Source organism: Rattus norvegicus, chromosome 16 (assembly GCF_036323735.1).
Source record: "Rattus norvegicus strain BN/NHsdMcwi chromosome 16, GRCr8, whole genome shotgun sequence".
NCBI classification, from domain to species: Eukaryota; Metazoa; Chordata; class Mammalia; order Rodentia; family Muridae; genus Rattus; species Rattus norvegicus.
The window spans coordinates 52,697,916-52,710,238 of NC_086034.1; the positions used below are offsets into that span (position 1 = coordinate 52,697,916).

At 45.5% G+C, this 12,323-nt stretch overlaps 1 long non-coding RNA gene across 1 annotated transcript; it reads left to right on the forward strand.

The window, feature by feature from the left end:
• Positions 1–3,204: 3,204 nt before the first annotated feature.
• Positions 3,205–9,034, forward strand: LOC120097420 (uncharacterized). The gene is made up of 3 exons (XR_005494792.1): positions 3,205–3,437; positions 5,189–5,262; positions 8,474–9,034. It is a non-coding gene; the product is annotated as an uncharacterized LOC120097420 (long non-coding RNA).
• Positions 9,035–12,323: the final 3,289 nt, after the last annotated feature.

The window sequence follows — 12,323 nt, forward strand, 5'->3', positions numbered from 1 at the left end:
CTATCCCTTAGGAACTACTTAGTTTTTGTGCAAGGTAATAAGTGTGGATCTAATTTTATTCTTCTACATGTATATATCAAGTTGTCCCAGCATCATTTGTTGAAAATGCTTTGTCATGAAGTCTTTTATCCCCTTGGTTAGGTTATTACTAGATATTTTCTTTCTTTTGAGGCTACTGTGAATGGGAGTGTGTCCATGGACTCTTTGTAGGTTTGTTGGTGGGCTATAGAAAAGCTATTGGTTTGTGAACGTTAATTATGCATCCTGTTCCACTGTTGAAATTGTTTATCATTTCTGTAAGTGTTTTTGGTAGACTCTGGAGGCTCTATAATGTATAGCATCATATTGTCTGCAGATAGGGATAGTTCGAGCTCTCCTGTCACTATTGTATCACTTTAAGGTTTTCCACTCTCCTTACTCTGCCAAATACCACTTTAAGCAGTAAAGAAGAGTGAACTCTTCCTTCTTCCGTTGTCCTTAAGGAGGTCTCCAGCAGAAGGTGTGGCCCAGATTAAAGGTGTATAACACCACGCCTAGATCTGGGATGTGCTTTGTCCCAGGCTGACCTTGAATTCAGAGATATCCTTGCCTCAGTCTCCTGGGAAAGGTATGTACTATCTTATCTGGGCCAAAGCTTTTTGTGGCCACTATACCTCAAGATCTCCATGCCAAGATCCAGACTCAAGATCTAGACCAAAGCCCTCCAATTCTGGATTGTAGCTCATTGCATATATAGTCAAGTTGAAAACCAGGAATAGTCATTACATATACATATATGTACAACAACAATGAAAGAAAAAGAGGCCATAAACTTGACAGAAAACAGGATGGGTGGGTACATAGGAGGGACTGGAGGGATAAAAAGGAAGTAGGAAAGTGTTGTAATTATAATTTCAAAAATGATTATATGAAAAGTGACAAAAACTTTTACTTTATGATTTCTCTGTCATTCCCTACCAAATATTTTCGGCCATCTCTTGTCTTATGAGGCAGAATATTTACCAAAAATAAAGGCAAAAAGAAGGGAAGCCTCACCCCAGAATTTAGAGAATGGGTTGTTAGCCCTGCCTTACATCACTCTGGGACAGGCATTGACCCATCTGAATCTTAGTGCCCTTAGACTCTGATATTGGGCAAACACACAGTATTCTATACACTTCAATGTTTGACAGAGTTCTTCAAGGCCAGTGGAAGTAAGAGGGTAGAAAGCTAGAATCTGTCCTTGGAAACCTTTCTGCTACATGCATCCTAGCTGCCTGGAGCTCACAGACTAAGCTAAAGGACATACTGTTCCCATTTTGCTGGACCTTCTATGAATTATTCATGCCTTACACGAAGGCAGAAAGCATGGATAATTGCTTATTTGACCTCTGCTCAGATAACATTAGGAAGCACAGGACATTATTCCTTGGAGAGAGAAGATTTTTAAACAGAACATGACTTTACAGGTTACTAAGTCCACACTCACCCATATTCCAGAACAGGAAACATTCACTGGCTCTGGGGTTCATGGTTAGATTTGCAAAGTCATAAGGGTCTACTGAGAGAAGTTTTGCTAACGAGTAAAATTCTCATGTCCTCATAACCCAACACATTTAATGACATGGCTGGTTTTCACTTGTTTACAAGTCACAGAAAGCAACATAAAAGTGTTACCACTGGAATAATATGCATTACTCATAAACAGACCTCCAGTAATCCTTAGAGAACAGAAGAGAGCTGGGACCTAGGTCCCCAGGGAGAGGTGGAGACACTCCTCAGTATGCTATTTGTTTTGTGGATACAGAGATTAAGCAAGAATAAAGGGCCAATTCTTCAACAGTTTAGACCAACAGTTTTTTCATTGAAGGCGTTCCAATATTTTTTTTATTTAACATATAGAATGAATAGACCATCGAACTTTTTTTTTTACAAGATTCTACAGACTAGCAACCTCATTTCTTTAACTCCCTTCCTCTTCCTTCTATCCATCACGCCGTTAGACAACTTGTTTTTCTCCAGTCGTTGTGGACATTGTCTTACCTGGTATCTACGCCAGGTTGCTAGTGTATTTTGAATTCCCTGCCACCAGAATCAACCTGTCTCATTTCCTCTTTATTGGAGGCCCACCTTGACCATCCTATCCAGTATACAACCCCCCTCCTTGTTCCTTTTGCCTGGCTAGTTTGTCCTTAACACTCCTCACCCACCAACATCCTAAGTTATCCATCTCCTCTCTAATACTTGAGCTGTGTGGGGCCAGTGGGTTTTGTCCGTCTTGTTCATTAAAGTGACTCTAGGCTTAGAACAGGCTATGGCATACACTTGAGTGCACACAAGCTACGATGCACTTGAATAATATTTGCCTTCAACTCCATTCCTTCCTAGACCTCTTCAAGACCAAGTCCACATGGAGAAATAGATACAATCAACACTAGGAAAGAATAGTCCCTAGTGCATCTGAAGGACCCGAGTTCTTACTGAAGCGTAAGAGCTATTAGGAGGCTCGGCCTGGTAGAGAGTAGGTAGGTTATGAGGACCCTAAGGGCTTTCGCCAGCTTTATACGAACTGCCTCAGGTCGAGATTAGGCCAAGTACCGGCTTCCCGCCTAGGGTCAAGGCTAGGCCAGGTTCCATTCTCCACCCTCAGTTCTCAGGAGGAGCAGGAACATTCTTGAAAAACCAAAGAATGTACTGACAGAGTCACTGGCCCACTGGTCCCAGACAGAGTTCAAATGCATGTCCTATGCTTGCTAGCCAATAGATTCAAATGTCAATATGCTTAGCCAATAAGTTTAAACTGTAACCTTGCTGATGCAACCTATACCCCTAAAAAGTATAAAAAACGGCTTGTTACAGCCATTCAGGGTCACCTTCTAGTCACTCGCCATGAGGGGCTGATTGAAGATTGACAAATAAACCTCTTGTGTTTCCATCGAACTCCATTCCGGTGTCTCACTTGGGGTGGGGGTGGGGGTCTCCCAGTAGTTAAGACTTACTTTGAGACTTACACATTCACTTGAGTTAACCAGAAGGGTCCCAGGCCACTAATTGGACCTGGATCTTATGTTGACCCCTGCCTGTTCCTTCCCAAAGCTCCACAGTGTCACCAGGATGGCACACACCTCCCTGCCTCCTGACCTGGGTCTGGCAGGCCTTTGGACAGTTCATTTGAACAAGCTGCTTTCTCACTATGCCAGGCCAAGAGGTGGAGTCTTGGGTAAAATCCTCCACACCCTCTGCCTCCCACTTTCTTGTTATGATACTCACCTTCATAGCCCTTCACAAGGATGGAGAGGGATGGAGGAGTCCAGCCCTGTCTCAATGACCCAGTGCCCTAAAGACGCTCTTCCTTCCTCCAGCTTATGAGAAGACAGACTTCTTCTCAACCAAATCATGCCATTTCTCAAGAGGTTCTGCCGTCCTCATCCTCCCGGAGTCCCACCCTCCCAGGAGAGGTAATGTGAATTTTGAAGTGGGAGAAGCAGGGAGCAAGCCTTATGGTGTGAGGGATCCAGCTACCAGGCTTAACTCGTGGATTTTTGGACCTGGAATCCTGGCTAAAATTGACCAGGATGAACAAAGATTGAAGGAGGCAGGGGACAGTGGTGGTGGGGAGACATAATGTGTTCTCACAGGCTGCTTTGGTAGTCAACTATCCTAAAGAAAATGGAGCAGAACACCATTCCTGCGTGATGGCCACGATGAACAGTCCCTGGTTTAGTCATCAATATTCTTTTAAACTTTAAATGGAATGGTTCTGTGACTTTTAAAAGATTTGCCTTATTTTTTAATCTCGTGTGTGTGTGTGTGTGTGTGTGTGTGTGTGTGTGTGTGTGTGTGTCTGTACATGAGGGCAGAAGCCCTCCAAAGCCACAGACAGCAGATTTTCTCGAATCAGAGGTACAGGCAGTTGAGAGTCCCCTGGTGTGGGTTCTGGGAACCAAAATCTAGAAGAGCAATACATGCCCTGGACCACTGGACCGTCTCTTTGGCTCTTCTATGATTTAAAAACAGTTCATCAAGTGCTGTGTTAAAGAATTACCCAAGTGTATGTGTTCAGGACTTCCCTGAGCCTTTCTTGAGCTCTCCGGCACTGCAGCTTTCCAGAAAGAATGGAGGTACGCACATACTAGAATGTGGTTTGGTTTGTAATTATGCCTTTCCACAAAGCTGGTCTTACATCTTTGGGAAACATAAAGCTCAAATGAGCAACCCATATCAGACCATGGAGCTGAGCCTGGAAAGATTGAGTGGAATAGGATCCAACACTTGGACGTGTCCCCTGTACCCTTGTACCCTGCATCGAGGTCAGTAATGGCTTTCAAGTCGGACCAACCCTTTTGGGAAATCTCACTACAAACTAGAAACAAACTGAGAAGAGCTTTGGTCAGTGAGTCTGTAGCCATCGAGAGTATGTGTGTTGCGGGGTGTCCTGGTGGCAACACCTCTGCAAGATACATTCTCACCTAGCGCAGGTGAGTGGTCCCTACGAGCCCCAGACAAGACAGCAACCCTCCTCACCAGGTCTCAGGCCTCCTGTGTTCCTGGGAACAGGGACACACTTGAGCCATCATGCCTGTGTGGCAGGCTTACTAGCCCCTAAAGGTATGCATGGCCCTAGTCTCCAGAACTGTAGACCTTTAATTTCCATGTCAAATGGACGTTGTAGCTTGGATTAAGGGGATTGCAATGGGCAGGAGGGTTCCTTAATTATCTAAGTGGGTTCAGTGTGATCACAAGTAGTGATGATGGAGGTGGTGGAGGTGGAGGTGGTGGTGGTGATGGTGGTGGTGGTGGTGGTGGTGGTGATGGTGGTGGTGGTCATGGTGGTGGTGGTGGTAGTTGTGGTGGTGGTGGTGGTAAAGGTGATAACAGTGGTGGTGGTGGTGGTCATGGTGGTGGTGGTCATGGTGGTGGTGGTGGTAGTTGTGGTGGTGGTGGTGGTAAAGGTGATAACAGTGGTGGTGGTGGTGGTGATGGTGGTGGTGGTGGTGGTGGTGGTGGTGGTGGTGATGGTGGTGGTGACAGAGATGTGCTTTGGAGAAAGGTGCAAGGATTACCCTAAGAATATAAATATCTGAAAAATAATCTCCTTTGAAGCCTTCACAGAACAGCAACTCTGCAGTTGGCATAAGTGAAATTGATTTAAAATTCTAAATCTGTGTCATTTGAAGCTATTCCTGGTGTTCACAGCACTCTTTTACAGAAACAGTGGAGAATGGATATTCATAAGACGAGACCACCCTTGTTCACTTGGAAACAGCTGGGCCACCAAGACAGGTGAGTGCACTGGAGGGCCTGCTCATACAGTGCTGTTGGGAACTGCCCGGAAGCTTCTTTGGAACACTGTCCTCTGATACACTTCACTTGGAAGGAGTTGGGGAAGCCAAGTCCTGTACTCAGGAACATCTGTTGCTCCTGTGGAGTCCGTAGAAAGTGTGAGACCACACCTATCTGTACGGCCCTCAGTGACTCCTTTCTTTGGAAATAGCATAACTTAGCCAATGTAGAGTCAAGTCAATCGAGTGAGGGCTGCCTGGAAACCTGATACACTTGTTCTTTTAAAGCATTGCAAAATCTCAAGGGTGTGCTTTCTCATATGTTCTAGAACCCCTTGATCAGATTTAATTAACATGGTTGACGTATCTAGTACTTGAGCAACTCAGCCTGTGCCTCAGGTTGGACCACCAAGGCTACTGTTGATGCCTGGCCCTCCTCTCCAGCACACGCTTTGGACCACCACACAACAGAGTTGCATACAGCAGTGGTGTCATAGAGCTTGGATTTCTTGTATCTCAGTTGAATGTTACCTAATATTCTAACTTCAAATAACGAGCAGCTAAGACAGAGACACTGTCATCAGATGCCCTGGCCTCCAGGAAGTCCACGCGGATGCAAGATGTATTGTGGAGATTTCGGGTATTATGGTCCTCGTTTTTGACAGCAAGGCACTGTGACCCATTTGACAGTTAGGTGCTATGGGTTAGATGACAATGTAGTGAGTCAGGCTACGTGGATTTGGTCACAAAGTCATAGACCCAGCATCTTTCTTCCATTTGTCTTCAACTTAACCCATGCCCTGTTGACTTGCATAATTCGCCAATTTATTAGATAGTTCATCCAATGAAAGTCTTGCTTACGTTTTATGCAAAAGAGCAAGGTCCTCAGAGTCTCACGTGTGAACAGAAGACACTGACATTTGATGAGCAGGCTGCACAGTGGGTGAGACATACAACGGCCATTTTCAAATGATGACTCTATTACTGAATATAACCATGGGAGTGCTGAAGGGATTGGTGCCTGGGTAACTTGATGAACTACTCCAGTCTGTGAGAAATCCATATAAATACATCTCGGTTCTAACAAACAGCCCTAGGAATAGAAGAATATGTGGGTGGGTGTGCTGGTGGTTGGCAGAAATATTAAGTGTGAACGGGTGAGTGCTTTCGAGGGGCTTAAGCCCTCACAATGTTATTATAGAAGACAATATGAATATTTTCTAAAATTCAGTGTACTGTATCATAATAGCAAAATAATTGTGACTATAGAGTCAAAATAATTAAAGTGTACGTAAAACACAGAGGGCCATAGGAGTATTTTTAATGGTGAGGGCCCACACTGTTTTTGAAGGACTCTAGTTCAGTTCTTAGCATCCATGTCTGGGGACTGACAACCACCTGTGCCTCCAGCCCCAGGAGAAGTGACCCCCCCCCTCTTCTGGACTCCACAGGCTCGTCTACTCACATGTACACATAGCCCACACACACAGACATCATTTAAAATCAGAGATATTTTTAATGTGCAGAATAAGAATAAAGTAAGAATTAAACTAGAAGTGATGGGAAAACTTTATATTATACACAAATTTAGGTTTTAGTTTAGCCATTAGAAATTACCAGTGGGGACTGAGAAGAAAGATAGTTCCACAGAAAGTTATCCAAACTAAAGTAGTATGCTAACAGAAATTTTTTTTTTCATTTAAAATTCTGAGGTAGAGTTTCTGGTGATAAATGTGACTTATTGGTTCCTAAATATATTCATCCATAAGGGAACTATACTACTTCTAGCCTGATAGCTTTTAAACAAAGCTGAAGCTAAGCCAGGAGTGGTAGTGCATGCTTTTAATCCCAATAGTTAGAAGGGAGAGGCCGGCAGATCTCTGTGAGTTCCAGGATAGCCAGAGCTGTGATACAGAGAAACCTGGGTCTGGAAAAACCAAAAAATGAAATAAAATAAAAAGTAGAGGGGGGTTGGGGATTTAGCTCAGTGGTAGAGCGCTTGCCTAGGAAGCGCAAGGTCCTGGGTTCGATCCCCAGCCCCGAAAAAAAGAAAAGAAAAAAAAAGTAGAAATAAATTAAGGCTAACATAATAAATATTGTGAGACAAAGCTGAATCTCAGTGAATGAAGCCTTGCCGGAAAATTCTGCTTGCAGCAAAAGGCGTCCTGTTCAATATGAGTGGTAAATTTAGTCAACTACAAAGCGCGCTAAATTCAATGAATCAATCATTAGGCAAGTGGCGCGTTTACAGATGAAACACTGACCAAACGGTTTTCACTAAATTTCCCGAAAACCTTTCATATCCTTGTAAGCACAAGAGACCTGATTATGTAGGAGAGCTGCTGGCAACCAACAGTAAACTTAGTATGAACCAGCCATGATATCCCAACAGCTGTTGTACTAATGATTACTGACGCAGGTCCATGACAGTTTAAAAAACCCAAATGAGCCTGTGTTCCACAAGCAGGCCATCTATGTCCGAGGTTCTCAACCTGTGGGTCGCCCCCCCACAGGGTTTCCCTAAGACCATCAGAAAACACAGAATCATATTTACATTATGGTTCATCACAGTAGCAAAACTACAGTAATGAAGTAACAGCAAAAACAATTTTGTGGTTGGGGGTCACCAGGACATGAGGAACATGTATTAAAGGGTCGCAACATCAGGAAGGTGGAGAGCCACTGATCTTTGTAGCTTCTCAGTGCCACTACAGGTCGCCATGGAAAACAGGTTCAGCTGTTCCTTGTTCTGGAGGCTATAACGACATGGAGCTGAGAGTCGAACCATGGTGTTTGTACCCTGACTTTCTGTAGAGTTTGTTGTGTGGCTGACCTTGCCCAGGTCCAGATCCTGTTTCTGTTGTCTTCTCCGTCTCTCTCCCTTGCCTGTAAGGACACCAGCCAGGCTGGGTTAATGGCCTGTCCCTGCTCCAATAGGACCTCATTTTAACTAATTACATCTGTCGCAGCTCTAGTTGAAAGTAAGCCTGGGACGGGACATGATGCAGATAGGATGCAGTGCAACCTGTAGCAGCCGTGGCTGGCACTTCCCAGACAGCTCAGTCAGTGAAAGTTACTTCAATCAGTTCTCCTCTACCTCCTTAGTCTTTCTTTTCGAATGTACTTTAAAACTATATTTAGGGGCCAGGAGGTAGTTCCGTGGGTGAAGTACTTACAACGGCACAAATATGGACGCGAGATTTCTTCCTCAGAACCCATACATAGCTTGAGGCAGCTGCCCACGTCTGTGATCTTAGCGCCCCCTACCGGGAGACGGAAGGCAAAGGCATGAAGACGTTCATGGGCCTCTCGGCTTAGCCTACGAAGCAGGGAGCATGAAGACTTCATTTCAAAGGAGGTAACAAGCAAGAACTGACACCCAAGATTGTCCTCTGACCACATCGATGTGTCTACGCAGCTCGCACAACGGCAGGTGCGCCCATGCGAGCACGCAAACAAACGCATAAGACTTTAAAAAAAAACTTTTTGAATGATAGATTATACACACTCACCCAACTTACTAATACAGAAGCAGTTTTATCTGGATTTAGCTTGGGAAAGTCTGGCTAAAATCAGGTGTACCACAACCCCATCCCCTTTACTAGTCTGCTTGTGGTCTAATCCTATAGTCCTTATTTTCTAAGGGGGGGGGGTCTCAGGTTAATCTAGTTTCATTGTTTTCCAATGAAATTCTGTGGCATCCTGGAAAACACACGTATTTACTATAATGTTCTTCAAGGTTCATTACACAAATAAACTCGAGGGTGAGAAGACCTTCTTCTCCTTGAATGTGTCAATTTGGGGGTGGGAAATTTTTCACTGACTGCCAGAGCTAAAAAGGGGAAGGCTGTCGTGAACTTGGGTGGAAAGGTCTGTAGAGGGCTCTGATTTCTGGTGGAAAGCCAGGGTCAAGGATGAGAATAAATAGAGAACTGGGTAGAAAAAAGACCCAGCCCGTTTTCTGGCACTACCAGATCGGGGTTAGGAAGGACATGAAGATTTCATATGAAAACATTTTCACGGAAAGCTGACAATTGAAGACAGAGACACCTTCGCACAAGACGGTCCTTCCTTATTTCCTTTCTTGTAATTCAATGTCACAATTAGAAATCTGAAACCAAGACCAGAAAAGGAAGCAGCCCAGAGTTGGCACTGGCCAGGTAACATCCCCGAAGCTGAGGAGAAAGAGCCGGGCCAGGAAGTGTAGATTCCTGGTACCAGCTTCTCTCCTGCCTTGTCTCCAGAATGGGCAACAGGACCCAGAGCTTTGGAGTCCATTTTTGAAGAACAAACCAGTTGTCGAGAGCATATAGAATTAAGAAATATTCAGGACAGGAGGAGACTTTTCTCCTTAGAGGCAGACGTGTCTGAGATGTGTAGGAGGAGGTGAGAGACTGAGGGCTGGGGGAGGTGGGAACCCGACAGGAAGCCATGTTCACAACAGCAAAAGAGGAAAAACTACCGACGAGTGTGGGACGGCCAGGGATTCTCAGTAACTGTCATGGAGGAACTGGAAGGGATCGGGACTCCACAGAGGAACATCCGTCAACTAACCTGGGCCCTTGGGGGTTCCCAGAAACTGAACCTCTGACCAAAACGCATACAAGGGCTGGACCTAGCTACCCCCAGATGTGGCAGATGTACAGCTTGGTCCCCCAACAACTGGAGCAGGGGCTGTCCCTGACTCTGTTGCCTGCCTGTGGACCCCATTCCCCTAACTGGTCTGCCTTGTCTGGCCTCAGAGGGAGAGGACATGTCTAGTGCTGCAGTGATTTGAGGTCACAGGGTGGGGGGACCTCCCCCTTCTCAGAGGTGAAAGGGAGGGGTAGGGAAAGGAGGGGTGTGAGGGGAGACTGGGAGGAGAAGGAGACTGCGATTGGGATGTAAAGAGAAACAATGAATGAATGAATGAATGAATGAATGAATGAATGAAAAACTAAAATAAAAACCAGTTGAAGAGGAGGACTGGATGTACCTGGTGCTGTCAGAGGCTTGGCTGTCCATGTGAAATGGTGCCGACTCTCAGAACTGACAGGGATATGAGTGAAGAGCAGCGGCCTATCCACGGTCTCTAGAAGGCGTCAGAGCAGAACCTAGATGGGAAAGGAAGTATGACTGGAGAGATAACTGGAGAGGCTGACAGGAGGATGTCCTCAAGTCCAGGCTGCCCAGCCAGGGTCTCCAGAAAGCACCTCGGGCATATTCGGTGTTGTTTGTACACCAGTGGGGCGCCACCAAGCTCTAGGGAGGAAAGCGATGCTATCTGACACTCAGCCTCATTTGGACCCTTTCGGGAGGCTGACACAAAGTAAGAAAGTGGATGTCAGGTTTGAGACAAGCCTGCTGCTCCATTGCATCTGAAGGGAGCTTGAGCAACGGGACCAAGGCAGGGGCATTCATTGATGGGAAGTGGTGAAGCTATGTAACATAGGGCTGGTAGCAGACACTTAGAATTCTAGTATTTAGGAAGTAAAGGCAAGGCATTTTGACTTCAAGGCCAGAATTAGTTATATAGCAAGGCTGTTTCTCAAAGAAATAGGCCGGGAATATAACTCACTCAGAGAGCACATGCCTAGAATGTATGTACAAAGCCCTTGGTTCCGTTACAGATTTATTTATTATCTATGAGTACACTGTCACTGTCTTAGACACACCAGAAGAGGGCATCAGATCTCTTTACAGATGGTTGTGAGCCACCTTGTGGTTGCTGGGAATTGAACTCAGGACCTCTGGAAGAGCAGTCAGTGCTCTTAACCACTGAGCCATCTCTCCAGCCCCATTTAAAAAAAAAAAGCATATTTTTTAAATACCATGAGTGAGCGGTGCTCAGAAACTGAGAAAAGGAAGCTGCTCGTTTATGCCTGGATCCCCGCTGGACATTTGCATGTAGAACGCCAGTTCCCTGAGACGTGAATGGATGTCAGCACTGAATTATCACCAGCAGAGGGAGGAGGGTGCCAGGACCAGCCCTGAATGGCTTGGTGTGTGTGGCTGAGCTCCCTCAAGCATACCCAAGTGGAGAGACAGTCATGTGGAGAGCGAGTCATGAGAAACGCAGGCAGGGAACAGAAGAGGGACGTGTTGAAGCATAATGAGGATGGGTGTGACAGCCGAAAACCTGTCATGCACTGACTGCTCTTCCAGAGGTCCTGAGTTCAATTCCCGACAACCACATGGTGTCTGACAACCCTCTGTAATGGGATCCAATTAAAGAGAGCGAAAGTATACTCCCATACATAAAATAAATAAATCTTTTTTAAAGCTTTTTAGAAAAAAAAACCTCTTAAACAAAACGCGAGAGTAAAAGAGGACCCAGGTAGCTTGAGACAGAACTCTGGAGGCACACAAAAGAGAAAAGAAGAAAAATCGTCCACAGAGATTGACAAGAGGCTCTTCTCTTTGATGTCATGGAAACCAAGCAAACAAGGACCTTTATGTGGCAGATGCCAAAAGATAACAAGTGCCCACTGACCACAGGGATGTGTATGGCAGTTGTCCTGGTTGATGGAAATCGTCGGTGGGTTGGGTGGGGATTATAAGAAGAAAAAGAGTGGAGCCCGTGTGTCGCAGACGACAGAGCCCAGTCTCACTGGATGATGGACTGACTGAAACCCCAGAGACAATAAAGCTAGAGGCCAGAGACGGAGTTCCGGTGCTATGTGTTGCAGGATGTAGAACTTTCTATTGATACATAAAGGACAAGAGGACAGAGAATGCCAGACGACTGTGGGAAGCCTTTCGGGATCCTGTCCTTAAGTTTCCTCTTCTATTAGAAAAAAAAAAACTTGCATCACTTCAAACTGTGACTATTACAGAAGGAAATATATATCATGTGCCCAGCACCATGCCTGGTACTCACTACAGACCAGACAGGCAGATTCACTACAGGGTGGAGTGGTAGGTCTGTGGGGCGCACTCAGCCCCATGCCCTGAAACACAGGCTTTCTGGGGCAGCGGAAGGGGAAGTGGAGGCCTCACCATTGTGAGGAGCGTAGAGATTCTTCTCAGGGAGTTTTAGTCTTCTTGGCTCTGTTACTTACAGAGTCCTGAGGACTCTGTTCC